Source organism: Equus caballus, chromosome 3 (assembly GCF_041296265.1).
Source record: "Equus caballus isolate H_3958 breed thoroughbred chromosome 3, TB-T2T, whole genome shotgun sequence".
Classification (NCBI taxonomy): Eukaryota; Metazoa; Chordata; class Mammalia; order Perissodactyla; family Equidae; genus Equus; species Equus caballus.
Window position 1 is genome coordinate 62,364,851 of NC_091686.1, and position 27,735 is coordinate 62,392,585.

Consider the following 27,735-nt stretch of genomic DNA (forward strand, 5'->3'; position numbering starts at 1 on the left):
AATTGAGTTTTCTCTCTGAGTCCTTATTATGTCAGATTAGCAAAATATTGAGTCATTCTTGGGCTCTCCATCCCTCTCTCCATGTTTGGAGCAAGGTTGGGGAGATGTAGGGGATCTTGGTCATTAGCTCTTTGTTTGTTCCACCCTGAACTGTCCCTTCAAAATTGCTAAACTTGTGTTAACGTAGGCTGTATCTGCAGTATGAATCCACCAGACACTTTTCTAGAAGGTCTTCTTCCTCTCTGATATGCTACTAGCGCCTCACTTCCAAAATATCTCTATCCTCAAATATCTACCTCCAGACAACCCTACCCACCATATTGGAGGTTTTAGTCTGTGGGTGGAAGAAGCCTACCTCTCCCACTGAATCTCTAAGACACCCTGTTGACACCTCTTGCCCCTTTGTCTTCATCCACAGACCCTCTAAGTTCTCCTAAGTGTTTGGGTTTTCAGTACTCCAAAATACTTGTATACTGTTTCTCCTTCTACCCAGCTATGTGGTTCCTCAAACTCAATAAAGTATATATTGGCTCCTTGCTTGGATAGAGATGAGGGAAAGGGGAAATACAGAGATAAAGGCATTTAAATTGGTAGTTCCCAATATTATCCAGTCACATTTAGCAGCTTTTTGTGACTACTTCTAATAGAGAGTTACCTCTAACAAGGGTCATATTTTGAAAATTGTACATATACTTTTCTTCTTCATCTTTCTGAGTATAAGAGCTTCACAAAACTCCCCCAAAATATACAACTGCCTAGGAAGGGGAAATGATGGTCAGGATTTGCTAGAAAACATGAAGGGAAAGAATGAAATAATATTTTACTTCTGCCATGCGAAATAGGATTAAGCAGAGGGACTGGTTGGGATTAGCTCTGCACACGGGACCATTGTCCTGATAGACCTGGGGTTCTTAACCTCAGCAATGCTCTTTGTTTTGAGGGACTGTCCTGTGCATTGTAGAATGTTTAGCAGCATCTTTGGCTTCTACCTAGCAGCACCCTACCCCAAGTGTGACAACCAAAAATGTCTTCAGATACTACAGGATATCTCCTGGAGAACAAAAATCCACCCTTAGTTGAGAACCACTGTGATAGAAGATTTAATGAATTCCTTTTAGTTCCATTTAATATATCAAGGCAAGTCTGAAGGATTTACATAATAGAATCTTCCATAGGATAAAGAAAATATTCCTTTCACCTAGAGTCGCTGAGCCATAGAAAAAGGATATAATGCAAATAGAGAGAAAAATGTATAATGAGGCAAAAGACTCCCTCGCTTTCTTTATAGCAGTAAAAACATGCTTCCACTTTTGGTCTAATTACCACCATCTGGAAAAAAATTTAATTATTTATTTAATTGCTGTTCCATTTAATAGCACTTCAGCTATTTGAAGACAGTTATCGTGTCCCTTCTAGTTCTTCCTCTTTTTGAGTTAATCATTCCCAATTCTATCAACCAATTTTACATGCAGGTAGAATTTTCTTGTGAATCATGTTCACGTCTTTGTCTCTGTGTGAATGTAAGTAATAATATACATCCTCAGGGCTTCTTTAGACACTCAACAGGCACGTCTTACATTGACAATAATCACAATTCTGTTTCTTTCATGAATGCATAATTATCTTACGGTATGTATTACTGGTCTCTCACCAAAAGCAAGGGTACTCCCTTCCAGTGTGGATTTTGGCAGTGGCAGGCCAGGATCCACTATAATGACCAATAGTATCCAAGAAGTATGTGAGAGCCCTGGAATCGCCTGGGAGTGGGTACATCTGTCTTTAGTCTAAGCTCCAATGTTAACTGTCTTTGTAATGCTTACTCAATGACTTAAATAATTGGTGTTTCTTCTTTTTAACAACAACTGTATCTTTTTACCTTCATCCTTAAGCTGTGACATGATAACTACCACCTGGAGGGATAAGGAGAAGTAATGATTGAAAGAATTCCAGTAGCAGTTACAAGAAATTACCAAAGGAAGAAAGAATGGGGAGAATATGCTAGAAAAGGAGTTAAGAGCCACTGAGGGGAAGGTGTGGGTGTGTTGGGGGGAGGCAGAGAAGAAGCAACAGCAGGAAAGTAGCCAAAAAGTATAGGATGTGAATGTTCTTTCTCCTTCTCCTTTTTGAGAACTGACAACCCCCAGTCAGCTGCACCAACCGGAAGGAAGGAGTGGAGAGGGGAGGGTGTGCAAAGACCTGAAAGCAGAGAAACTGAACACCTGAGAAAGGAAAAGGAAGGAAAGTGAAGCCACTGAGAGAGGAAGTGTGAATGTTAACAGGTATTCCAAGTATTGGTGTGTCCCAGCTGAAGGAATGGAAGGGAGCAGAAGGAAAAGAAAGCTGAAGTTAAAATAGAAATTGGTCATCAGAATAAAATTTAAAGAAGGCAGCAAGCAGTGAGAGCTTTGTTGAAACTTACCTAAGAATAGACAGCTTAGAGGATCTATCAAAGTATTATAAATGTAATTACAGAGATACATTTATATATTACATATCGTGTAGTTATAAATATTATATAATATATAGAAATAATATCCAAGAGAGTTAAACAGGTGATATAGTCAGAATAGGAATATATTTAGGATTCTGCTAACTATGCGGCTGTGTGAACAGGGAGTGTTGACTCATTTGACCAGCAGTTAAAGTTGAACGCTTTCCCGAACTCTCCTAGTACGTTGCCATGATAAGAAAGAATATTTTGCAGCAATTCTGATTTCAGAATAAGTATATGGAATTTAAATTTTGGAGGAAGAAAAATATATGAAATATTTTCCAGGAAATTGGGGGCTTGGATTTGGTTTTATGATACGTTTGTACCCATGTTTTGTGAGAGTGAAATGCTAAATTCTCCTTAACACCAGAGGCCACTACAAAAGGGTGAAGCCTGATTACTCAGCCTCCTCTGTTACTGTACTCTACATCTGACCTAGAAAACAAGCACAGGGCAAGTTTAAAATGTGCTGGAATAAAGAATAACTTATTTTAAGTTTATGCTGTTGTGCTTTTACACTATGACTGGCTACAGTAAGACACCAACCCAAGTGGCTGTAATGATCCCAAAATGGCTGTTTTATTTGTTTACCATGAAGCCCTGATATTCCCTCTGCTAGAGACTTTTTTTTCAGGAGAGGAGGGGGGCTAACGTATAATTTCCAAAGAAATTCTCATAAAAGTTTAAACTTCAGAATGGGAGAAACAAGTATGTTAATATGCTATTTGAAACATTATCTATTAATTTTAAGGTTAAAAAGACATTTTTGGATCATTCCCAGGGTTGCCATGAAGATCAGATGAGAAAATATATGTGAATTGCTTTGGAAAGTATAAAATACTAAAGAGATTTGGACTCTATTATTAAAATTTCTCCCGAAATGTCATGGTAAATGTGCATTACTAAGTTTAATTAAATGAAAACATTAAATAGCAAAATACATCGGAAGAGAGATAATTCATTTCCTGCACATTTAGAGAAAAATGAAGTTTGGAAGACACTACAAATATTTAAAAGAGAAAACCAAGGAATGTTGGCCAAAGTTTAAAGAGGCAAAATACTTACTAGTGTTACTCTTATAAGGAGATAATTGCCCTCCCAACCTGGAAACTTACTAGATTTACTCACGGGAAAAAACAATTGTGTAGAAATATCTTGTATTTGTAGACATATTTCAGAAAGAATAAGAAAAATAGACAATAGTTTTTTATAATGTGCAATATTAATAATAAATGATTTTGTAAAGATGAGGAAGTTTGGTAAAGAGACACAGAACCTCAGATAATTTATATGACTGGGATATAGAGATAAGTTAAATTACATTCATACAAAATAAAAGGTCAGGGGCTGGCCCGGTGGAGTAGTGGTTAAGTTTGTGTGTTCCGCTTCGGCGGCCCAGGGTTTGCTGGTTCACATCCTGAGCGTGGACCTACACACAATTCATCCGGCCATGCTGTGGCAGCCTCCTGCACAGAAAAACTAGAAGGACTTACAACTAGGATATACAACTATGTGCTGAGGCTTTGAGTAGGAAAAAAAAGAAGGAGGAAGATTGACAACAGATGTTAGCTCAGGACCAATCTTCCTCACCAAAAAAAGCAAAAGAAAAACCAAATAAATAAAATGTCAGTAAGTAATAAAAACTATGAAAGATGAATGTAAGCAATAAAGGAAGAGTTTCTGGATAAAAGCTCCTTGAAAGAATGAGGGAAGAAGGCAAGAGGTGACGCAAAGCAGAACATGTTGGTCCCACTGAATAGGCAAGCCAAGTATCTGTCTGATTGATTTCAGGAACATTTGAAGGAGGGTCAACTTCACGGGGAGGTGATCTGTGCAGTTCCCAGGGCCCTAGGCTCAGAAAGACCTCGCTTGTCTTAATTATCTGCTCATGCCATTTTGAAATTCTTAATAATTTTATCTTTGAAATTATGTTTTGGAAATGAAGTCTAGTGGGACAATGGAGCATGCAAGAGCAGAGGAGACATACCCAATCTGAATGTCTGCCTCTGATCCTTGCTGCCCCATTCATATATAGTGTTTGTGATGCTCCAGGAGCGTAGAAGTCCAGTGGATCCATGAGATGTCTGGGAGTTCAGTGAGGCTCAAAGCCAGAAACCGGTAAGTCTTTTAGATCTAAGACTGAGTAAGGCTGGGGGTGACGGAGAGTTGCTGAGAGTCCTGGGAGGCCACGCTTTCTGTTTAAACCAGTGCTTGCTTTGCATGCAGAAGGAAGACATTGGTGGTGTGTCGCTTTTCTGTATTCTCAACCACTTGTGCTGAAAATAATGACGTAGAAGAAAAGCAAAAGATAGGACAATCCACAATTCCTTTTCCTTTCAGTCCTTCCTTACTTAGCAGTAAGCTGAAAGTAGAGAGTACTGGTAGTCTGTGTGTCTATCAAGAAAGGAAATAAAAAGTCAAGTTAGTTTTGTGCAGATTTCACTGTTCTGGTAAGAGCAAAATACATATGCACATGTATAAGGTAAAAATAGAATTGTGAAATTTGGTGATTCTGCATACAACTTAAATGTTCTTATATTTATATTTAAAACTGGCATTGCACAATATGAAGATAGTAAAATTTCTGCAATATTTTAAAATTTCAATTTTTCTTTACTTAGAACAACACTAAATAGCTAATGAATGAAAAAAACGGAATGACAAATTGAAAGAGAGAAGCAGAAGAAAAGGGAAAACTCTTACATTTTAGTACCTTTAATGATATTCTTTTCCTGCTATTTGAACACGAGGCCTCACACTTTCATTTTGCGCTGAGCTCTGCAAATTCTGGAGCCAGACGTGTCAGGGACGTCTGCGCCACCTCCCAACCATCACCCAAATTCCCTTCCTCTTACTTACTGGGACCTCAAATTCTGGTAAAATAGCACAAAGCACAAAGCTTGTCATCCAACAATTACAAAGCAGCTTACAATGCCCAAAGAGGTGTGATACAGCAAGCAGTGGCCTTGACTAAAAAAGGGAGATGGAGCCCCAGCAACAGTCATCATGTGTATTTGGGAAAGCTTTTTTTTTTGGCCCCAAATTTTCCCAACTGTAAAATGGGCTAAATTACCTATCCATAAGGCTGCTTCAAGCTCAAAGGAGTCTGTAATTAAACCCATATTGCGCACGTGTAAATGGCTAAATTACAGAACTCTGTACAGATTTTGAGATTACTGGAGAAAAGGCCCTGACATCTGAAAGGAGAAAGAATTGGAGCTGCAAGAGATTCACTGCCTCACTCTTTGTAGGACCGGTTCTATGAGTGAAAGACCCAAGCACAAGGTTAAGGAAGAAGTGAATGGGGAAAGAAAACACTGCTGTGGATGAAACACCTGCTGTGCGCCAAGCACTTCTCGCGTTATTCCACTAACACCTCACATCAAGACCACAGGTAAGGGAAGTGAAACAGTTGCATTAAGGGGGAAGAAACAGGCTCAGAGGTTAAGCAAATTGTCTGAAGCCACACCGTTAGTAAGGTGGTAACGTTTGGACCCAGGATTGGGTGCTAACAAAGCCCATCCTCTTTCCACTGTAACAGAAAAAAAGTTTTTGGGATAGACATGAAATTACAAGAAATGAAAGTTCAAAAGTTAAGTGGGCATGTATCTCGGCGAAAGAAACTCATCCACTCATTCCACCTTAGCCTTTGTAGGTGATAAATCGTGAGTCAGAGAAGGATGAGGGGAGATGAACTACATTCATGAGGAAATAATTACATAATTTTTAATGTTTCAATATCAATTGAAACAGAAACATATAAAAATCAAAGTCAAAAGAAAATGTATATTTTTAGATATTTTACTGTACTCATTTTATATAAATATTCACATTACTTTAGAAATTGTTTTAAAACTTAGAATTAATTAGAATAATGGCTATTGTCATTTTGAACTCATTAAACGATATTAAAATAGCACGATTGTGTTGTTACTCTTTTCTAATACTAGAGAAATTCTCTAATCCTACAATTCTTTCATTGGTATTTCCAAGATATGTCCTTTGTAAATAATATCAAATTAATTATGTTCGTTTTTCCTAAGTTAATTTCCTTAGAACATTGGTTACTTGGATTTCCTTCTAGCCTCTCAATCCTATGATCAATGCAAAATATAAATGGAAAAGTTAAACTATCATTTTCAAAACACCCATAATTTCTTCACTTGGTCTGGTGGGAAACTGAAGGCAGGGGGAACTGCTTGCCTCAATTCTCGAAGCAAGTCAGGAACAGACTTCTAAGTTTGATATTTCTTCTATTACACTCCGATAATTACGTCTGCTTGTTCATTCCCACCTCAACCATACAACTTGTGGCCCAATCCTGGCAAATTGATATTCAGAATATTCAAGTGAGCCAAAAAGCAAAGATTCTGTGCTGTTGCACATACATATCTTTTGACTCATTCATTCCTTGTGTCCGCAGGAACACAGCTCTCAACACTGGCAAGGCAATAGTTATTTATGGCTGAGTCAAACAGTCCTGCTTATGAGAGTTAACTTTTTCAGACTGTGAAAGAAAAATATTTTTGATTCCCTCATTTGTAATAGAAAGCAGTGCTACTTAAGCAGCTAACTCCCGGTGTTGTTCTGAGGGTTGACTGAGATAAGATTTGAGGAAGAGATTTGTAAACTCCAAAAGAAGCTTTTTAATTTCAAGTAACATTACCGAAAAAATCAACAAAATCACAAAGTTTACAGTTACATTCGAAATTATGAGACTACTAGAAGTTACACAATTTCTGTTTCATTGGTTTATAGGAATAAAAAGAAATTTGATATTTTCTGACAGTTTTCAGAATAATAAACTTGGAGAAACATCTCATTGTATTATTTCCCATGTTCACCGAATAGTCTCTATTACTCTGCTATGTTCTTTCTCTCCATATTATAGGTAAAAATCTCCCAATCCAGAAATAATTTTATTTTTAAATCGTCTATTGACTATTTTATCTCCTCGAGCTAGCATCTCTGTTGTCTTTCCTTCCTTTCATCTTCTGAATCCACTCTCTCCAGGATAAGACAGACGAATTCCTGCTAATAATTGAAGGAGAAATGTTGGAATTAGAATATCACCATTTTTCAACATTTACTGAAATAGTGGATCAAAGCAATGACCATCAATGGTCGTTATCATTCCTAAGTGAAACAACCAGACGAGTGACTTCTGAAGCATGTTTGTAGCACCCTGAGGAATACTGATCAAGTCTGCAGAGATCTGTAAGTTTACAGGAAATAAAGGTGACAGAGAAACATGATTTAATGACACCACAATAATGCAATCAGAAAAATCTAGAGTGTCGGAGATTTTATAGGACAAATGGCCCAGCTTTTTCATGAAATAAATGGCAAGAAAAAAGTATAGAAAGGATTTGTAGATTTTTAAAAGATTTGAGAGACACATAAATCAATTGCAATTTAGATCTTAATTCAAACAGATCGTAAAATTAGTACGAGACAATCAGGGAAATTTGAACAATGATTTGATACTTGATGATGTCAAGAAATCATTCCTAATTTTTTAAATGTGATCATTTTTTCCCCTTTAAAAAAATCCCTTCTCTTTTAGGGTTACATACGGAAATATTTATGATGAAATGATTTGATCTCTGGAACTTGCTTCAAAGCAATATATTAAAGCAGAGAGTGAGAAGTTATAGGTAAAAAAGAATTGGTCATAAATTAATCATTGTTGAAGTTGAGAGACAGTTACACATGGGTTCATTATTCTATTCTTTCTATATCTGTATATGCTTGAATTTTCCCATAATGAAAAGCATCCAGAATTTAGTCATTTACTGCCACTACCTCTACCACCAGTAGCCCAGGTAGAGGTCCTGCCCCCCTCACCTGAATTATTGCAGTGTCTCCTAACTGAGCACACTGACCTGCTCTTCCTCTCCTCCACAGTCTCTCCTCAGCACAGCTGCAAGAGAAATTTTAAAATTTTAGTCAGATCAAGTTACTAAAGGCGGAAAAGGGCTTCAGCAAGGAAAGCATTAGAAGGTTATTAGACTAATCAGGCTTGAGAACATCAGGGTTTAGACCGGGCAGGTTGGCAGCAGCAGAGACAATGAGAAATGCATATATTCTGATACATCTTGATGTAGAGCTAATAGGATTAATTGATAGATTGCACATGGAATAGGAGAAAAATAGAGGAACCAGGGATATTCCAAGGTTTTCAGCATGAGGAATTGTGAGAATAGAATTGCATATATTTTAGGAAGAATAATCATATGTTCCAAAACCAAAAATAATTTAGTAGGAAGAGAAGCATTATTTTACATTTTTGTGTATCCCTTTACTAGCTGGATTAAAAGAGAGCTGGATTCTCATATCTTTGCTCAACCTGTTTTGACAGCACACATCCCGTAGCCTCTGAAACACTCCAATCCAGCGTGAGAGATGGGGGTTACTTGAGATAGGGCTGACATTATGGACTCCCCGAAAGAATCTCAGAGATCTCTGAACTTTCAGAACTGCTGTTGTATACCACTGGTAAATGTTTAAGTTCAAATATCTGTTTCTACTTCTGGAATATGGGAATGACAATTGAATCAATTCCTCAAATTTTCAGATGCATAAATTTCCTCCAACTTTCAATATTCATTTTCTATGCCTGGCACAAAATAAGCATTCTTTAAATGTTTGTTGAATAAATCATAAACTCCCCAAACTGTCCTTGGTTAGAATGTCCTAGTCATTATAACAATGTCAAGACCAATATTGGACTACTTGTTAGTTCATAAATCATAAGCAACAGTGGTTCTTAGGAAAAACTGGACAAAGTCTTTATATGTTTTTCTAGGATTCGCCCCAGCTTCACTCACATTAGATGTCTAACAGACTAATTCATATTGTATGTAATTTATTTGGGGTACTGGGCAACAAAATAATCCATTAGAGTATAGCTAAACACTTTCAAAATAGTAATTATCCTGTTTAACAAGAATAATATTTTCTTATGTTTTATGCAAATTTAAAATCAATACTGTGTTTTCTAACTTAAGAAAGGGTGGCTGTCAAAAAACTTCAGCAAAATCATAATGATGACATATTAAAATTTTTCCCATTAAACCCAGTAGAAGACACAGATGCCCAATATTCCTTCTATTCACCATTTTAAATATCCTAGTCAATGCAGTAAAACACAAAAATAATTAAATAAAAGGTATATATCTTAGGAAGGAAGAGACAAAACTGTCATTATTTGATGATGAAATGATCACTGATGTAAAAATCATCCAAAAGGATCACCTGACACACTATTAGAATTAATAATTAGCATTAATCCATTCAGCTAGGTAGACACAAGACCAATCTTTAAAAAGCTGTAACTTTGTTTTTACGCAAGCAATCTTCAGAAACGGCAAAAAGAATAGAAGGTTTCTTTTACAATACCAATAACTATAGCATCACCGTAAATAAACCTGGCAAGACCTGTCTATTAGAAAAATAGAAGTTAACTGAAAGATGTTCATGACCTAAAAACTTCAGAGATACATATATTCAATGATGAGAAGAATCGATATGCCACTTCTCCTCAGATTAATATGTGAATTCAGTGCAATTCTCGCTTTCAATAGAATTTTCCAGTAACCGTAACAAGCCAATTCTAAAATCAACATGAAAGAGTAAATGAACAAGAATAGCAAGGATAATTTTGACAAAAATGAAGACAGAAAAACAGGTTGCATAAGCCAGTTAGCAAGACGTGCTAATTTTTAAAATGTGGTATTACGCAGGAATATGTGAATAATAATAATGATAAATGAATAGTAAAGTGCCCAGAAATAACTCTCTGAATATAAGGCAATTTACATTATCATAAAAGTAGCATTTTAAATCAATAAGAAAATATGCACTATTCATCAAATGATGTCAGGAATACTTGTTTTCCATTTGGGAAAAGAATTAAATGAGATTTGTACCTCACACATGAAAATAATCCTCGGAGAGTCTGAAGATTTAAACAATACTTATAACAATGAAACCATAAAAGAATTAGAAGAAAATATAAATATATAAGAGATACATTTGTTATGATGGAAGGAATGGTTTTCCTTAGCAAGAAAAAAATTTTTAATATATCATCATTATAATTTTGCTGAAGTTTTTTGACAACCATCCCTTATTAAGCTGGGAAACACAGTACTGACTTTAAATTGGCATAAAACATAAGAAAATATTATTCTTGTTAAACAGGATAATTACTATTTTGAAAGTGTTTAGCTATACTCTAATGGATTATTTTGTTGCCCAGTACTCCAAATAAATTACATACAATATGAATTAGTCTGTTAGACATCTAACGTGAGTGACAAAGTCACCAGAGAAAGAGCTGATAAACTGACAGCATAAAAATAAAAAATTATTTATGTCAGAGAAATCATAAGCAAAGTTAAAAATAGAGATGTGGACTTGAAAAATATTTTCATGAATATGACAAATAAGCACTTGATATTCAAAATATATAAGATCTCCTAGAGATTAGTAAGAAAAAGCAAATGATACAATAGAAAAAAGAGCAAAAAATAAGAATAAGAAATTCACAGAAGATGAACTATCAATACCCAATAAATGCATGGAGACATGATGAGCCTAGACACAAATAATAACTAGCAAATAAAATTTCAAACATGAGATACTATAGAAATGACAAAAAGTGTAAAGTTTGATAGTGCATGCTGGTGAGGGTGTGAGGAGGCTGCTATTCTCCAGTTGTTGCTGGCTGGGAGGACATGGGTGCTGACAAAATTAGGAGAGCTATTCAGTGGCATCTATTAAAGTGTTCAATGCCTCTTCCCTATGATCTAGCAATTCTCTTCACAATATCCATTGTGGAGGAACGCTTGATCAATCATGTATAGCAGGATAGACACAGATACATCGTTTCTAAGAGGGAAAAGGTAGAAATAGACTAATTGTACTTCCCTAGGAAAATGGGTAATTAAACTATGTGTACATCCATTCTCAAAGACACTACGCTGTAGTTTAAAAGAATGAGAGAGCTTTGTAGGAACCAATATGTAAATAACTCTAACATCTATTATCGAATAAAAATCAAACACATAAACGACAGGACAATTTGTTCAATGTTACATAACATTTATTTTAAAAACATATGTGTACATAGAACAAAATGATACGGCATATATTCTAGATGTACTCGCCTTTGAAGGTAAATGTTTACCACAAGTTCTGGAAGAATACACAGAAGGAGTTTATCTCTGGGAAGTTTGGCAGAATAGGACTAGTGACCAACAAAGGCTGCCCTTATCTGTGATATTTCAGTATTTTACATGGGGAAATTATTCATGTATTAGATTCATGCATGAAAATCATTTTAAGAAGTAATACTATTAAAATTAGGTATTATATATATAATGATTCAAAGGACACCTGATGTTTTAACTTTCTTATTTTGTTTTCAGATTTTAAATATTTTTTTCAATGAGCTCTTTTTCAAAAGTGGTAGAAACTATCTTAAAGCGGCCTCTGTTGGGGTGTATTTAAACAAGTGAGCGGAGGGTGAATGATGTAAAAAGGTAGACGTTCTTTTGGATGGCACGAATAAATCTGTGTAAGTGATTTCCCTACAAATGTCTCCATTTCATAGAGAAATGTGATATTGCACTATTTCAGAGTTTAAAAACTGCTGATTTGGGGTAAATTTTAACAGTAGCTGAAAAAATGCTTGAAAAATCAATATAGTTATGGATATAGGAGAGACATAGTGGGTATTTATCCAATAGGGCGCCCAGAAATTGTAAGCTTACGCAGAAGGCTTAGTGGAAAATACATAAGACTATTTATACACAAAGATATATATATATATGTTTGCAATGTTATTTTTATGTTATGTTTTTAACAACATAATAGCAGCTTGTGAACATTTTCATGCTAGTGAAAGCCTCAAGAAAAAGGAAAAAAAAGATAAAGTGTCTTTTAGTTAGATAAACCAAAGTACATCAGACATTCATATTTTAGTCATTGCTTTTTAAAAAGTGGCTCAAAACATAGCTCTAACGGATCACTAGGGAAATTAAACCAAGTCTGGTGAAATTCAGAGATCCAATTCCACAGGTGTTGATGCTGGATATTTTTCATCAGCTCTAGTGTTTGTGGCAAGGAACGGCTCGCTTCGAAGTCTTCTAACTCTCACGAAGGCTATACATCTCTGGTTATTTCACACCAATACAGCATTATAAAGTCCATTAAAATTGTTAAGAAATAGACACTTGTTGCTAGTGTTCAAATAGTGACATTTAAATAACAAAAAAATATAGATTTAATTAGGTACCCAAGAGGATCACTAAAAATGTCACAATAGAAAATATACTTGACATACATACAAGAATATATGACCCCAATGTGGGAAAAAGTTCAGAAAAAAACTCAAGAAATAGCAGAATTTTTCCTGGGAAGAAACAAAGTTTCCAACATTGGAAACAAAGGCATGTAAAAAAGATTCGATGACAAGAATCAAGGCTGGATTTTTCTATTTTTAAGGGAAATAAATTGAAAAAGTGACCTCTAGTGGACTCTTAGCTTCATGTATAAAGCTGGCTCTTTTCATTTTGAAAAAAATAAAAGTTTTTATTATGAATATAAATTGCTGAGGACATAGAATCTGGATAACGTATTAAAAAACACATTTAGTAACATAGTGTATTTATTTTGATTGTTTTCAAAATCCAAAAATCATCATTTCAAAAGGAGTTCACAAATTCTCCTGATACAACCTAATGTATTTGAAATAGCATAAACTTTGAAACGTGCTTTTCATACATGGAATAGTGCTTATTGGCCAAAAATGCATTTCCAGTTGGGCCAGGACAGACACAGTCTAGATTCACGAGAAATGAGTGATAGGATCTCATCAGCACCACATTGGTGGGCCTGATGTTTCATTTCTTTTGCCTCCCACATTGCTGGTCAACGGCATACCTCTAAAGACTGACTCGACAGCACATGCTGGTTTCTTGAATTCTACCATAAGGCTAATCGTCTACAGGGGCCCAGATCCTCCACTGAACAAGTGCCATAACCAGCACCAGTTTTTCCCGACTTCAGGATCTTGAAGGAAATTCATTAAACAGCACACGTTGGTAACAAGACGTGGATTTACAGTAGTGTAATGACATAGTAAAGGTGGAAGAGGTCCTCACTGAGTTAAAGATTTCTCTTCAAAAACAGCATAAAATATATTTTTATAAAAAAAGGAGAGATCATTTTTTCCAAAGAATAAAAAAAGAAGATGAAATTTGTTGTATGAAAAGAAAATATAGTCAGAAACTACATTTCCAAGTAAACAAAAATTCTGTGCAAGTTCTTAAAAGCTTGGAAAATTCCCTGATCATTTTACTTTCTAACCCAGGAACAGTGTCAAATCAGTAATCATCTTGAGGTTAGATCTTTAGAAGTAGAACTTTCTAAGTGTTCCTCAACTAATATAAGATAATTTTAGAGGACCAATGAGGCTTCAGTAACTGTTGAAAACCTCTGCTCTTTCAACCCCACACTCGTTCAGAGAAATATTAAAATGGAATAGGATATGTAAGCTTAGTCTTGCCTTCACTTACTTTTCATACATACTTCACACTTAATTCAGGCTAAGACTAAATTAAACAAGGATTGAATCTCTGATCTGTGGGGTTTTTTTTTTCTCTTTATTCAACTCTCTTTGAATGAAAACTACAGAACCACGAGTTTTGAGTCCTTATTGGTTTAAATTCTTCTAGCACCTAGGTAATTTAGAAAAAAAGGAGACCTAAAAGACTATGTAATGAGATAGGATAATTCTTTTCCAAAATCAAACATAGATCTTTGAAAAAGTTCTTTATAGAATCACTTTTAGGGCTCTAATAGGATAATATACTAACAGAATTCAAGCATTTATTCTTTTTTTGAATACAGACTTTTAGTGCCCACTTGACAATTCATCTCACCAGTGGATACAAGCGCTCAGAATGCATCTCACATCCTTAAGTAGCAGCTTATCAGGACCTCCCATGCTGCTCGCTCCAAGCATGAGTGAGCAAACAGGTCTGGCTGGTGTGCCCTAAGGACCAGCATTCCTGGGCTCCACCAGACCACCAGGGAAGGGAGCTCTCTGCAGCGGTGAGCTTCCAAACGACTCTGGGGGAGTGGATTTTTACCCAAGATGTTCAAGGGAGATAATCAATCTGCTATGCCCAGCGGAGTGGAAGAGTCCATGGTTCAGTCTCCGACTTTATTTGTCTTAGTTAAGTTTTCCACCAACAATTCTCAAGAAAATAAGCAGTCTGTATCCCAGGATATCTCCTTTCATAGTTTCCCAGCAACATCCTCTTCTTTGTACAGAAAGAGTACAGGAGACGCCTCTCTTCATTCACAATAGGGAGAAAAGAGTGTAAAGTTGAGAAACCACAGGATAATGGAAAATTCACAAAGATCTGTAAAGGGGCATCATGAAAATAATAATTTTTATGTATCTAGTGTCTACTATGTGACTAGGACTTCCACACTTTATCTTCAATCTTTACAACAACCCTCTCTGGTTTTCAATATTCAAGTTTACAGGAGAGAAAACAGGTTCAGAAAAGTAAGATGACTTGCCAGCAGTACACACTGCAACAGAACACCAACGAGTGGTAATGCCAAGGTCTTTCTGACTCCAGTACCTGTTTTTGCTCCACCTCCCAATACAGCCTAGAAAAGCAAGGAAGGGCAGTAGTCATGCCTTCAGTCATCAGTAATCTCAATATCTGGACAATTATTCTTATTGGTTGTCTAGTCAATAACTCTAAATCCTGACTTAAGTTTTGTCCCACCAATGAACTAAAAAAAGAAAACAATAACAAAACAAAGTAAAATAAAAACTTGTGACTTTTCTCAGCTCGCCTAGAAGCCAACCGCATCCACTCAGGTACACAGAGATATTAAAGATCTCAGATATAATCCCCAAATGAAGACTCTTCTCTAAGGTAGATATAGAAAGCATTTAGGCAGCTTGTGTAGTCTGTAAATTAATACACTTTTTGGAGTGCAGCAACGAGAGGACAAAGAATTGTTATGATTTGAGATATTGAAAAAGAAACAAAGACTTTGAATCTCTGGGGTGTTTGTCTGACTCTTAGAACACTAGAATATTCTAGGCTGCTTGCCAAATGAATGGTTTGGTTGAATATAAATAAGCTTATTGTCATGCATATGTATAAATGTTCACAATAGAATTGAGGGTTAATAAAACATTTTATACCTGAGCAGACCAATATTTTATCAGAAAGAACCATTGGCAGTTTGGACCAAATTTCTGGGAGATTTTCCATCTTAACATTCTCCAAATTCCGAGTAGTAGTGGTATTTCCAAATTATTTCATTATACTGGAACTTCTTTTTACTAAGAGCCATAGAAAATGTCTGGATTTTAACATGTATGACTTCAGAAATCTCTTCTCATTTATTATGATGTAAACCTTTCACTTTCTTAACTCAGCTTCCCTGGAATGTGTATCAAATGAATGTGCATTTGAATAATAAAAAGAAAAAAATCAACACAGTCAAAGCAGAGTTACTTTATAAAGAACCCATACCATGGGTCTGCACTTCGAATGCCTTATTCAACTGAAATGGAATATTTTAATTATAGACTACTAGAGAGGGCATCATCTCATGACTACATATATTACTTAGTACTCTTCTACTACAATGCAGAAAAATGCTATCTTAGAGTAATAATTGGAATCAGTTGACAGATGTATCAGTTCAAGGAACAGATATATTAAATTATGTTGAAATTTAAGTCACAGACCAATCTGAGAGTTTTTTCAAACAGATAGAAATTGCTTCCCTAATGCCCTGTGTCATGACCTTTAATTTGTCCTTGTCACATCCAACAGTTGTTTCAGGCAAACAGTACCCCTCTTCCATATTTCATTGCTACCTATCTAATTGAGGAATTAGAAGATATATAATAGGCTGGTGACTATGATAATGAAAGCGCTGTGAGGCAGCTATATAATCCAATAGAATAAAAAGTGTTTCACATTATTAACCGAAATTTATACCTCTGAAACTAGGTGGATCTGGTTACCAAATTATTTGTACAGGGAAAACAATAAGGGAGAAACTGTTATTCATTCTGAGAAAGTAGGTAGTTTCCAGTTTCATATTTGGGACTTAGAACATTATTTTTCTGCCGTTTTGCTTGTTTGAAAAGGGAATAGGTAAAATTGGCAACAAATACCACAAAACGCCTCTAAGAATCAATTATTACTAAAGAGAACACAGAGAAAGAGTTTCTTGGAAGAAAAATGTCACTCTAGTCTTCTCTCTTCTCCTCAACTGCCAGAAGCAACTTCCCTAGACTTCATTCAGAATAAATGTACTTTGGAAAATTAACTATTTCTCTCTCTTTTGTTCATTTTCCTTTCTTGTCTTTTTTTTGTGGGGGTGGGATAGAAGAAGGGAGAAGTAAGGAAGTTACTAGAAATATAATTAGCGTTCCTGAGTGCCTTGTCTCTGGACAAAGCCTCAAAGGAAAGTTTGATATCAATTTTTCCTATATCCTCTAACTATTTCATTAATGCTCATATAAATGCAATTTCTCACATTTATTATTTAAAAGTTGAGTGATTATAACAAACTACCTACCTGTAGTATTTCACAACACCTACTAATTTAGTGTACTTCCTTATTTCCCATTGACATAGTCACATTGTCACATGAAGCCCATCCTATCTGAAAGGGAAGGATTTCTATCTTCACGCTGTACAGAAAGAAATTGTATCCAACAATTGAGCCAAAACAATTTGATAGCTTAAGCTCCCTGAATTACATCATCTGAAATAGGACCTTTGCAGAGGGCATACACATAGTAGGGTTAACTAATTAAGGATTGTGACATTCTTGGGACATACCAAGAGCTATTAAAAGGGAAGTATCTTTAAACTCTCCTTTCCTTCCCCAGCTTATAGTAAGAAAGATTGACAGAATTACCAAGTAGATAATATCATCCTTCATGCTTAGTAAAGGTCAGCAACAGTAAATCAGTTAACAACAACTTCCTAAAAGTTTAGGACAGGAAACAATAAAGGATGCTGCATCCACAGAGAAGCTGCAAGGATAACTGAGCTGGATAGAATGTAACTGCTGAAGTTAAAATTAGCCAGGTCACCTTACTCTTACGGAAAAAAAAAAAAAACTCTGGGAACCTGGCAACCAAATAAATAGATAGGAACTTCCTTCCCATTAATAAGCTTCTTTCAGTTCTATGCTGAAATGTTATTCTAAAGACGTACGCCTCTTAACTCACAAGCATTACTTCCTAAACCAAGGTTGGATGCTCACTTAATTATTAAAAAGACTCTGAAGCTAATAACTATGAGTGTGTGTTATAGATATATAACCTGATCATATTAGAATTGAAAATATCTTTTAAATCATGTAGTTCAATCCTCTTTCCTCAGATGAGGAAAAAGATCCAGAGCTGTGACCTACCCATGCTCAGTCACCTAGAGTTACACTGGTTGTTTACCATAACACTGACTTTCTGTGGGTGGTAAATATTTTTTTATATTTACCTACAAATTCTTTTGTCACTTTAGCTAAATGCCTTTGAGAAAGATTATGATCACCTTTACACTCAGCATATGAGTAGTTGCTAAATAAAAATAAAGAATACACAACTTAAAAGTCAAAAGTGATATAGCAGTTACACATGGAAGATTTCCTTTAATTAACAAAGCATAGTTATTCACAATCAGAAAACATTTTTAAACATTTCTTGTACTAACTATTTCGTGGTTTAAAAACTGAATTACAACCAGATGATTCTGCTTGTTTTCCACTAGGTGGCAATATATCTTTTTCTTTACAATCTAAATGTGTTTTTCCAGACTATGATGAAAGTACTTCTTTGAGTAGTCTCCCTTTGAGTAGACTCAGGAGAAAATTAAGATTAAAGAAATCTTAAGAAGTAGACATGAGAAGTTAGGGATGTATTAGGATAGGGGACAGGGTTGTCTTATAAAATTCAAAATTAAAATAATAAATTCTGCTTCACATATGCTAATAATTAAAATTTATATTAAATTTACATGACCACATTAAAAATTTGGTCGTGATTTGCTATTTAACTGAAATCAGGTTTGTTATTTATGATTAGTATCAAAAAGCACTGGAAATTTTCTTAGTCCTGTCACTTAAAACATCATCCTTAAGATTAGGTCATAGTATTTTAAACTGCTAAAATAAAAAAATATGTATAAAAAATTTTAAAAATAAAATTTCCATAGCCTATCCTCAATCAGGACTTTGGGGGAAAAAACTCATTAAATCACTTTTCTTTTTTTTTTTAGTTTATTTGTGTCCGTAGTAGAGAGAAGTTGGTTTTGAACTAATAATAAGACAAACACTATTTTCTTTGAAGTCAGATAGATTTCAGTAAACTATTTGACTAATGTATTAGGGCTGCCATAAGAAAAAATCACAAACTGGGGGACTGAAACAACAGAAATCTATTTTCTCACAATTCTAGAGGCTAAAAGTACAAGATTAAGATTGGCAAGGCTGGTTTCTTCTAAGGCTTCTCTCCTAGGCTCACAAATGGCCGCCTTTTCCTTGTGTCCTCTTACAGTTGTCCCTCTTGCTACGTGTGTCCTAACCTCTTCTTATAAGGACACCAGTCACATTAGATACCCACCCATACAGCCTTATTTTACCTTAATTACCTATTTAAAGGTCTCCAGATACAGTCACATTCTGAGGGAGTAGGGGTTTGGACTTTAACATATGAATTTGAGGGGAACACAATTCAGCCCATAACCTCTAGTAGATCTGTCTACACAGAGTGCCCTATATTTCTAAACTGAAGGACTGAGGTAAAGAACCAAGAATCCTACATTGGAAGTCAGAGTTCCAGAGGTTATCTAATCCATTGATTATCTATCCTTGCTGCACAAAAGAACTTTTAAAGCACACCAACGCCTGGTCCCATACCCAGATATTCTGATGAATTAATTTGGAGGGGGACTAGTCATGAATATTTTTTAAAACTTTCCAAGTGTTTCTAATATGAGACCAGAGTGGACAACCACTGATCCTGACAAATATTTCCCAAAGGAGGTTAAAGAATTGCCCAGAGGGCTTATTAAAATGCAAATTCCTAGAAACAGGCCACTGCCACCTTCATTTGGAATCTCCCGAAATGGCACTGAGTCCATTCATCAAATGTCCTAGTGAGTCTTAGGAACCCAAAAGTCTGAGAAGCACTGATGTGGTCTAACTCTCTCATTTTACTGGTGAGGAGACTGAGGTTTGGAGAACCTCAGTTCATCCAAGGTCACACTGCTGGGGAACGGCAGAGTGGGAAGGAGATTAGATGTCAGATCTCCTGAAATCTAGTCTAATTTTTTGGCAGGATTCTCTGTGCTAATAAAGAACTGTGTGGACTTTAAAATGATCTTGTAGCTCGGGCCCCAGGATAAGACTGCATCTACCCTTGAATTCAGGCATGTCCTAACAAATCTAGAAGCCTAGTAGGGCAGGATTATTCTACCTATGGTTACATTTAAAAAATGCATTCCAGGAGCCCTTATCGTGTTCAGGGATAATGGGCAACATCAGGACTGATGGGTTATCGTGAACACTGCATGACACCTGGTGCTGCCAGGCTCTCCTGGCCCCACCTCCTCAGATTCAGGCCTGAGTCCTAGGCGGAAGGAGACTGTCGTAATGAGTCAGCAAATTCAGGGAGATGAAGCCAATGGAGGAGCCTGTTTCCCGGCACCAGCAGCTTCTGCGGCAGGAGCCGGTGGCTTAGAAGCACACACCATCAGAAAGTGGCAGCCTCTGTGCAGGCATAGGCTGGCAGAGAAGCATCAGTGGTTGATTGGTGAACTGGAACAGGGAGCAAACTGGTAGCTCAAGAGATTTTCAGTTCTGCTGCTATTATCCATTCAAACACCAAGGGTGAGAAGAGTTCTTGGGAGCTCAGCCTCGGAGCCTGAGTTGGTGAAGGCCATGAACACACATATACCAGTAAGTTGTGACACAATTTTAGAAAACCTAATGTATCAAAATCCAAAACATAAAAAGCAAACTCCTCAGGGGGTGATGATCCATGAACATTTAAAATTTTTCCATAGAGTGGGAAAGAAAGAGCAAAATGTTCACATGTTACAAATCACTAGAAATTGAAAATTGACCTAAAGCAAAGATAGAACATTACTGAAGATTTCTAAAAATTTTAATGTACATTATAACACTATAATTCATTTTAACCTCTATTTCAGACCCAGGCGCTCATGCATTTTAATTTAAGTTTCCATAGGACTGGTTACTGTTACAAACACTTCACAGTGTTTCTCAGTGTGGATCAAGAACCACCTGCTCCAGAATCACCTAGGATGATTACTTAAAATGCAAGATTCTGGATCCCTCATGAGATCAACCCACTTTCTGGAGGTGCATCTGGGAATCTGCATTTTTAACAGCTACCCAGCTGCTTTAAAGAGACCTCTTCCTCTAGGCTCTATAATGTCCTGTAGATATTATTACTTTTCCTCTGCTCTGTGAGCTCTTAGTATCTATCATTTCTAATGAAAATTTCTGAAAGGGGAGTCTTGGGGAAATTATCTTCTTTGGGAGTTGTTTCCTTATTGAGTCAATGAAATTGTGAAGTCATTATCAGAGGTCCTCTCTTTTCAATATCTGATTTTCCAGCTGACCATGCTCCTGGGTCTCTGAACAGGCTGCAATAAAGAGCTGATATGCCAGGGACTCAGAAACTGTGCACATTAAACTTTAGATTTCTTCTCCTGAAATGTACTCAAAGGAAAACCATCATCCCAGAGAAGAGAGAAATTTGTGTTATCAGAAATCCCACGTCCCTATTTCTGAGCTGTTTGTTAGAAAATTGGCTTAATACCAAAATAAACTTATTTGGAATATTTAAAGGATTTAGGAAATACAGATGTGAGCTGCTGGCAATCATGTAACTTGATGAAACTTGTTTTACCATGCTATTATCTTTACTATGCATAGAATTAAATTTTTGAAAGGTAGGTTTTCTCAACATCTTCCTGGTTTTAAGTTTAGGCATGTTTGGAGGCTTAACAAACGGCCTCAAATGTGGCCTCAAAATCAAAGAGTTCTGATTTGGAAGTAGTTTTAGGCATTATCTCCCAGGAGGAGAGGTACCTCTGCATATCAATGCCTCATCTTTCCTTACGCTGTTCCAAAAATAGAAATGAAGCCCAAAAAAGCAACTAGAGGAAAAAATACTTTCATGTAAACTCAAACGTGAATTTTCTCTCGATATTTATTCATACCAATGGGAATTTTGTATAGCACAACCTTGCTGGAGGGGAAAAGACAAAGGGAGATCAGGGCCTGAAGGCAGGTGGCAACTGAAGATGAGGGGTTCTGAGATGGAACTCGGAGCGCCCATGAAGGTGAGCTGTCTACCTCCATCCAGCCCTGCTCAAAGTAAATGGTTTAACTTGCACTCTCTTCAAAAGCATTTGAATGGAGCAGTCTATTTACCCCTCTTTCTAGGAGGGACCCTGCAGTAATATTGCCTTTATTTTCTTTCCTCCACCCACATTTGGCTCCTACACTGGACCCCTGAGCATAGAGAAGCCTATGGGTACGGAGATTTTTCTAACTGCATGGTTTGCATCGTTTTCTGGGCTGGGTGTCGCTGTTTGGCTATGTTTGTCTTTCTCAAAGACCCAACGAAATCTTGCCAGAGGCGAAAACAGATCTTAATTCATTTGTTTGTCTGGGAGAAAAGTCATCAAATGCTTTTTAAAAAAGAGTTTCACACTTCACAAAAAAGTAACTAAACACAGAAAAAACTACTTTGAGTTCTACAGGCGATGGAGTAACACCGGCACGCCCATCCAGAGATGAATCCCCAGAGAAAAGTGTAATCATGCCACAGTTTTTCCAGATTTCAACCCCCGCAGCAAGTGTGCTCTGGGCTCCTGGTCAAGGGTGGGGCTGATTTCCGGATTTCTCCCCTTGAAACCCACAGTCCTGCTTTTCTCTAGAGCAAATGCAAAAGAAAAAGGGGATGAGAGGAATTTGGAATTGGTGGCTGCCATCTGAAGAGAAATGAAGGGACAAAGAATTGATAGAGATAGTTACTTTTGTCCCATGATTTTTTTTTTTTTCCCAAATCTCCTTCCTGTCCTTGGCTAACGAAGGATCTTACTCCCTCTAGAATTTGGGAAAAAGAAGAAGATATTGTATGCATTCATCAAATCTCCATTTTAAAAGAGGGGAAATGTATGATAAAATAATGCATTATAACTCAAGTTCCATTTAAAAACACTAAAAAAATTGAGGTGAAGTCAGGGGTCCCTTCTGATGATATTAACAGATGGATGAGTATCATTCATGGATTGCTATGATCTGCAGACCTAGAGTTGTCCTCATGAAGCACTGAGGACAGCATGGCTTTCTAAGCAAGGTGCCATTTGTTACATGGTACCCAGGAAGAGAAATGGGCTACTCTTCTGCATTTTGACCATCTTTTCTACAGCAGGGCAATTTTAAACTAGGACCCCTCTTAAAGCCCTTTTCAGTTTTACTCTTACGCTGGCTTACCATTTTTAAGTACTGGAAAAACACTGTACTTATAATTTAGGATTATTATAGCTAAGTCAAATAAACAACATATATCTGAACGGTCCTATAGTCCTGCTTGATTTTATTTCTTGAATATTTTTTTCAGTGACCCTTCTGTAATTTTGGGACACAAGGAAGAAATACCAAGTAGTTGAATACACACTCACAAAAATCAAACCAGTTGTTATGCCTGCCTCTCCTTAAAAATGAGCAAAGATCATTAAAGGAAGTCAAGACCACAAATGATTTCTTATAAAGGTACTAGAGCATCTGACTATCTGAGGAAAGTACGTTGAGGCTGAAAGCATCTCTTTCACCAACAGGGAAGTCAATCATGTATCATAATATGAAAAGCTTCTACATGAATGATTTTATTTGCTGTTCAAGACACAGCTGTGTGATGAGCCGACAGGTGGTATTATTCCCAGTTCAAATAAAGTAAACTGAGACACATAGATGGAAAGGCCACAAAATTTGGAGCAGGCCTTCTGACTTAAGAGCCACTGTTCTTTCCACTACACTGTATTATAAGTCATCTTTCTGTTCCGAGATGACAGCCATACTAACCACACAATCCTAAAACATGATGGCGTGGGACACCTAGTAGGCTTCTTCTTGGGTAGGTTGTGAGAATTAAACCAAATCAACTTACGAAACGTACTTAGAATAGTGCCTCCCAGTTGTGTGCCTGTGTGTGTGTGTGTACTAAAATGGCTATGTACCTTTGTATATATACAAATATATCTGTGTATATATGTGCCATATATAACATGCACATATATATATTCCAGCACACATACACGCAACTGGAAAAGGGATAAGTGAATAATAATTAGCATAACCAGGTTCTGTATTCAAGTAGGACACTTTACCAGACCTCTAACCCTAGAGATTAAAAAAAAAATTTTTTTTAAAGAGCTTTTTCTTCATTTTCCTCATCCACAACTCCTGGAGAATAGATATTCTTCTAAAAAGTTTTAAGTCCTGATTTAAAGTAAGAGAAGCAAAAGTTGCCTTAGGAATACAGTCTGTGAAGCGGAGAGTCAGAGAGCATCCCTTCTCCCTGCCCAGCCAGATTACAAAGCCAGAAGTGATGCAAGGCCTGCCAGTCTAGGACACATGTTTCAGCCTCAAACGTTCTAGGCCTCATGACCCGCCTGTCAACCAAAATGCATTTGGAAGAGGAAAAGGAGGTGGCCCAACTTCTCACTCCATTCCCAGTTCAGCTTCTGGACAGGCTAAATTTTCTACACCCCTTGGAGGTACTTTTGCACCTTCAGAGGAAGACATGGACATTTCCAAGCAAGGCCAAAAGCCTATCAGTTCAAAAGCCAGGCCAGCTGCTTCCTCTCCTGGGAGGAACTGTTCAAGAGGTGGCTGTGCATGTGTGTATGTGAGTGTGTGTCTGTTTGTGGGGGCACTGGCACTTGCTCATCTCTTTGAGTCTAAGATTGGGTGTAGAGTAGTCAGCAATGCCCAGTAAATGACAATGCAGCCTCCTGTTGGGCTAGTGCGACCCCCACAGGAGTTGGTTGCCTGGATGGCAGAGTCATCCAGGGGGGTTTCCTCATAAGACTCCAGGAATGCTCTCAAATCTCCATAAGTGCTTAAGAGACTTTTCCGTGAAAAGAATGTGAAAGTGAGGAGAGATTGAGCGAAGGGGAAACTGGAGATACCATGGAATGAGCCAAACTGATTCCAGAACATGGGATTGGGTAAGAGGAGAAAACAGAAAGACAATCTAAAACCTCCCCTGCTAAAACCAAGCGGATCCTTGCCTGCCGTGCTCGCCCCGCGCTCGATGGGTCCGCGATGGTCCGCTGGGGCCGCGTCTCCGCTCGGGCGGGCGCTGAGGGCTGCAGCTGGAGGAGGCCGTCTGCGCCTCCCCTGGCGCACCTGCCCTGGGCCCCTGCAGACCCGGGCGGCTGCTCCACCTGGATGCGCAGCCCCGTCCTGGAGGGCGGGCGGACGGAAGTCTGGCCGGATAGTGGATGGAGAAAGGGACCGGAAGCCCCTGACCCCCGGGGCGAGGCCACTTTGGGGATCAGCCCCCGCAATTGGAAGGGAGAGGCGCGCTTCCTGGACAGTTTTCTGGGTATGACTGGTCCCAAGGTTTCCCGGCTCAGGGTCACGCTCCCTGGGCAGGGCGCCTAAGGAGGTAAGGCGCGGGGAAGTGAAACTTTTAGAGGACAGGAAGCAGCTGCGCTCCGTGGTTCAGAGACCAGAGGAGAAGGTGGGAAATGCGGAACCCCAGCCAGACACGTGTCCCCACACCCCACCCCGCCTACCTCGGCGCGCGACCGCGGAGGTACATCTGTGCTTGCGAGCGGCCGGCGCGCAGCTGCGACTGCAACACGCCGGACTCTGAGCCTCGGAGGGCCGCAGAGACTGGGAGCGGCCCAGGACCTTGGGAACTTTGCCCGGATGGGTCCAGTTTCGGTCTCGGCTCTCCAGCGCCTGTGAACTGGTGCAGAGATGTGCGCGTGTCCTTTCCCGGGCCCTCTGGTTCCCTCACGCCTGTGGACGCACGCTACAACCTACAAACACATCCCGGGAAATACAAGCGTCCCCCCTGCCCCCTCCGGCAGACGCCGTATGCGGAGAGGGATTCCGGAGCTGCTCAGAGAGCACTCTTGGAGGCGCTAGGCGCAGGGTCAAACCCAGGCATTCTGCCCCCGACTGGGACCCAACGAACGCTGGTGCAGCAACCAGTTGGTTTTCCTTTTCCCCAGTCTCTAGGACCTGCGGTCTTGGCATTCTAAGCTCAGGCCACCTGCCCGGACTTCATGCGACCAGCGCAGCGCCAAGCCTGCATGACCCTGTGACCTTGTTTCCTCCGCAGCTGTGTGCAGACATTTACGCCCATGGCCTCAGCCAGCGACCTCAGCTGGCTCGGCAGATGGGTGAGGTTATGGAATCTTAGAAACTCTCTTGTGAGAAAGTTCAGACACGGAGAGAGTTAAGATACATCCGAAAGCTTGAAATGCAGTATTAAAATAAAATATTTCTCAGTTTGCCTTGGCTGAAGGCAAAACTAGCTCTGGGCACCCTTCCCGTACCCCTTGTCGCCAAAAGGTCTTGTGGGCAGATTTGGCAGCATAGCCGCCCAGCCCTGAAGTGTCTGCCACGAACACACCTACCTGGATCGACCGGGCAGTGGCTCAGCCAAGGCTCGGCTTTCTTCCCGATTGTGTGATTAAGTTAATGACCATACAAAAGGAAACACAGGGGAAGCTCACTGAATATGTACACGTATCCCTCAAAAAATATGATTCCAGACTATGAGGAAGCTGTTTTCAGAAAGCAGTATTTGCTTACCTTTTTCTGGACCTAAGTTCATCTCTGAATCCCCAACAGGTAATGAAGTCACCATAGTGAAAAGGAGATTCCGGAGGATTGGGCAAAAAGGAAGGGGCATTCAAGTTTTTTTGAAAGTAAGGCCCCAGACAACCTGAGATGGTTTGTCTTAAAGAAACTTTTGCTCCAAAGATCTGCTAGAGTACCAGGCATAGACCATTTAGTCAGCCTCTCAGGCATTGTCATCTAAGGATCTCTTAAGGCCCATCTTCCGTTTGCCTCCAAATATCTTTCTCACTTCTTGCCATCAAATTTGCTTCCAACCAATCTTGGTCTTTTCTCTAGAAAGCACCCTTTAGATTTAATTGAAGCCTCATTAAGCCATTAGAAAAAACAATTCCCCAGTGCTAGAAGTACTTTACAGATGGCCAACCCTGCCTTACTTATTGTGCAAATGAGGAATCCAAGATGCAGGTAAATCATATGATGCCAATGATGATGCAGACTCCTAGTGGTCATGAAAACAGGGTTAGAGCTGGGATTTTGGACTGTTCTTTTCCTCACACTCTCTTGGGGTTTTGTGTTTCAGATCATCCAACTGTTGCCTAGGAAAACCCAGAGCAGGCCTCACAGATGTGTCGCACAAAAAAGCACTCGGATGATCTTAAGAAAATCAACCTGCTTTTTCACCAACCTGGTTCACATCTCTTTGCCCTACTCCTGGTCTCTACCTGCTCCCTGCCCTAATCATAACTCAGTTCCATAGTCAACTAAGATGATGGAGGCCTTAAAATCCTTTTAGGGAAAACCGTTGAAAGCCTGCAAACAGACTTTGTGCAAGTTTCCCATTTCATACCCTTCCACAAGTGTCCTCCTCCTGACATAGGGGAGGGTTGTCAAGATGTGAGGGAAGGAGGAAAAAATGGGAAAGACCACCTCTGTGATAGACAAACCAGTGTAGTGTCACTACAAAAGCATCCATAGAATGACTCTGAAGATGCCCATGGATTAAGTGCACACTATCCTAAGACCTAAGATCATCATTCATTTGGTTTTGCATCTAAGGGTTGCTGGACATACCACATACACTTATCTATGTACACTTTATTTCACTAAAATCTGTCATCAGGATATGGAGTACAGAGGAACTTTTCATAAGAGGAAGGGCAGGGAGAGGAGGAAAGTTATCAGGTTCTTCTGTGATGTAATGCTCCAGGATTAGTTTTTTTCCGGAGGCTGTGCAGCTGCCCAAACCTTTAGAAGAGAAGCTGGGCCCTGCAACATAGACTACCATGGCCATTTCTCCTTGCTTTCTAAAGAAACTCCAT

At 38.4% G+C, this 27,735-nt stretch overlaps 1 long non-coding RNA gene across 1 annotated transcript; it reads right to left on the minus strand.

Annotated features, from left to right (window-relative positions):
- Positions 1 to 1,076: 1,076 nt before the first annotated feature.
- Positions 1,077 to 25,841, minus strand: LOC138923452 (uncharacterized). Its single transcript, XR_011437068.1, has 3 exons — positions 25,399 to 25,841; positions 8,339 to 8,414; positions 1,077 to 4,885 (listed from the first exon to the last, which is right to left on the minus strand). It is a non-coding gene; the product is annotated as an uncharacterized lncRNA (long non-coding RNA).
- Positions 25,842 to 27,735: the final 1,894 nt, after the last annotated feature.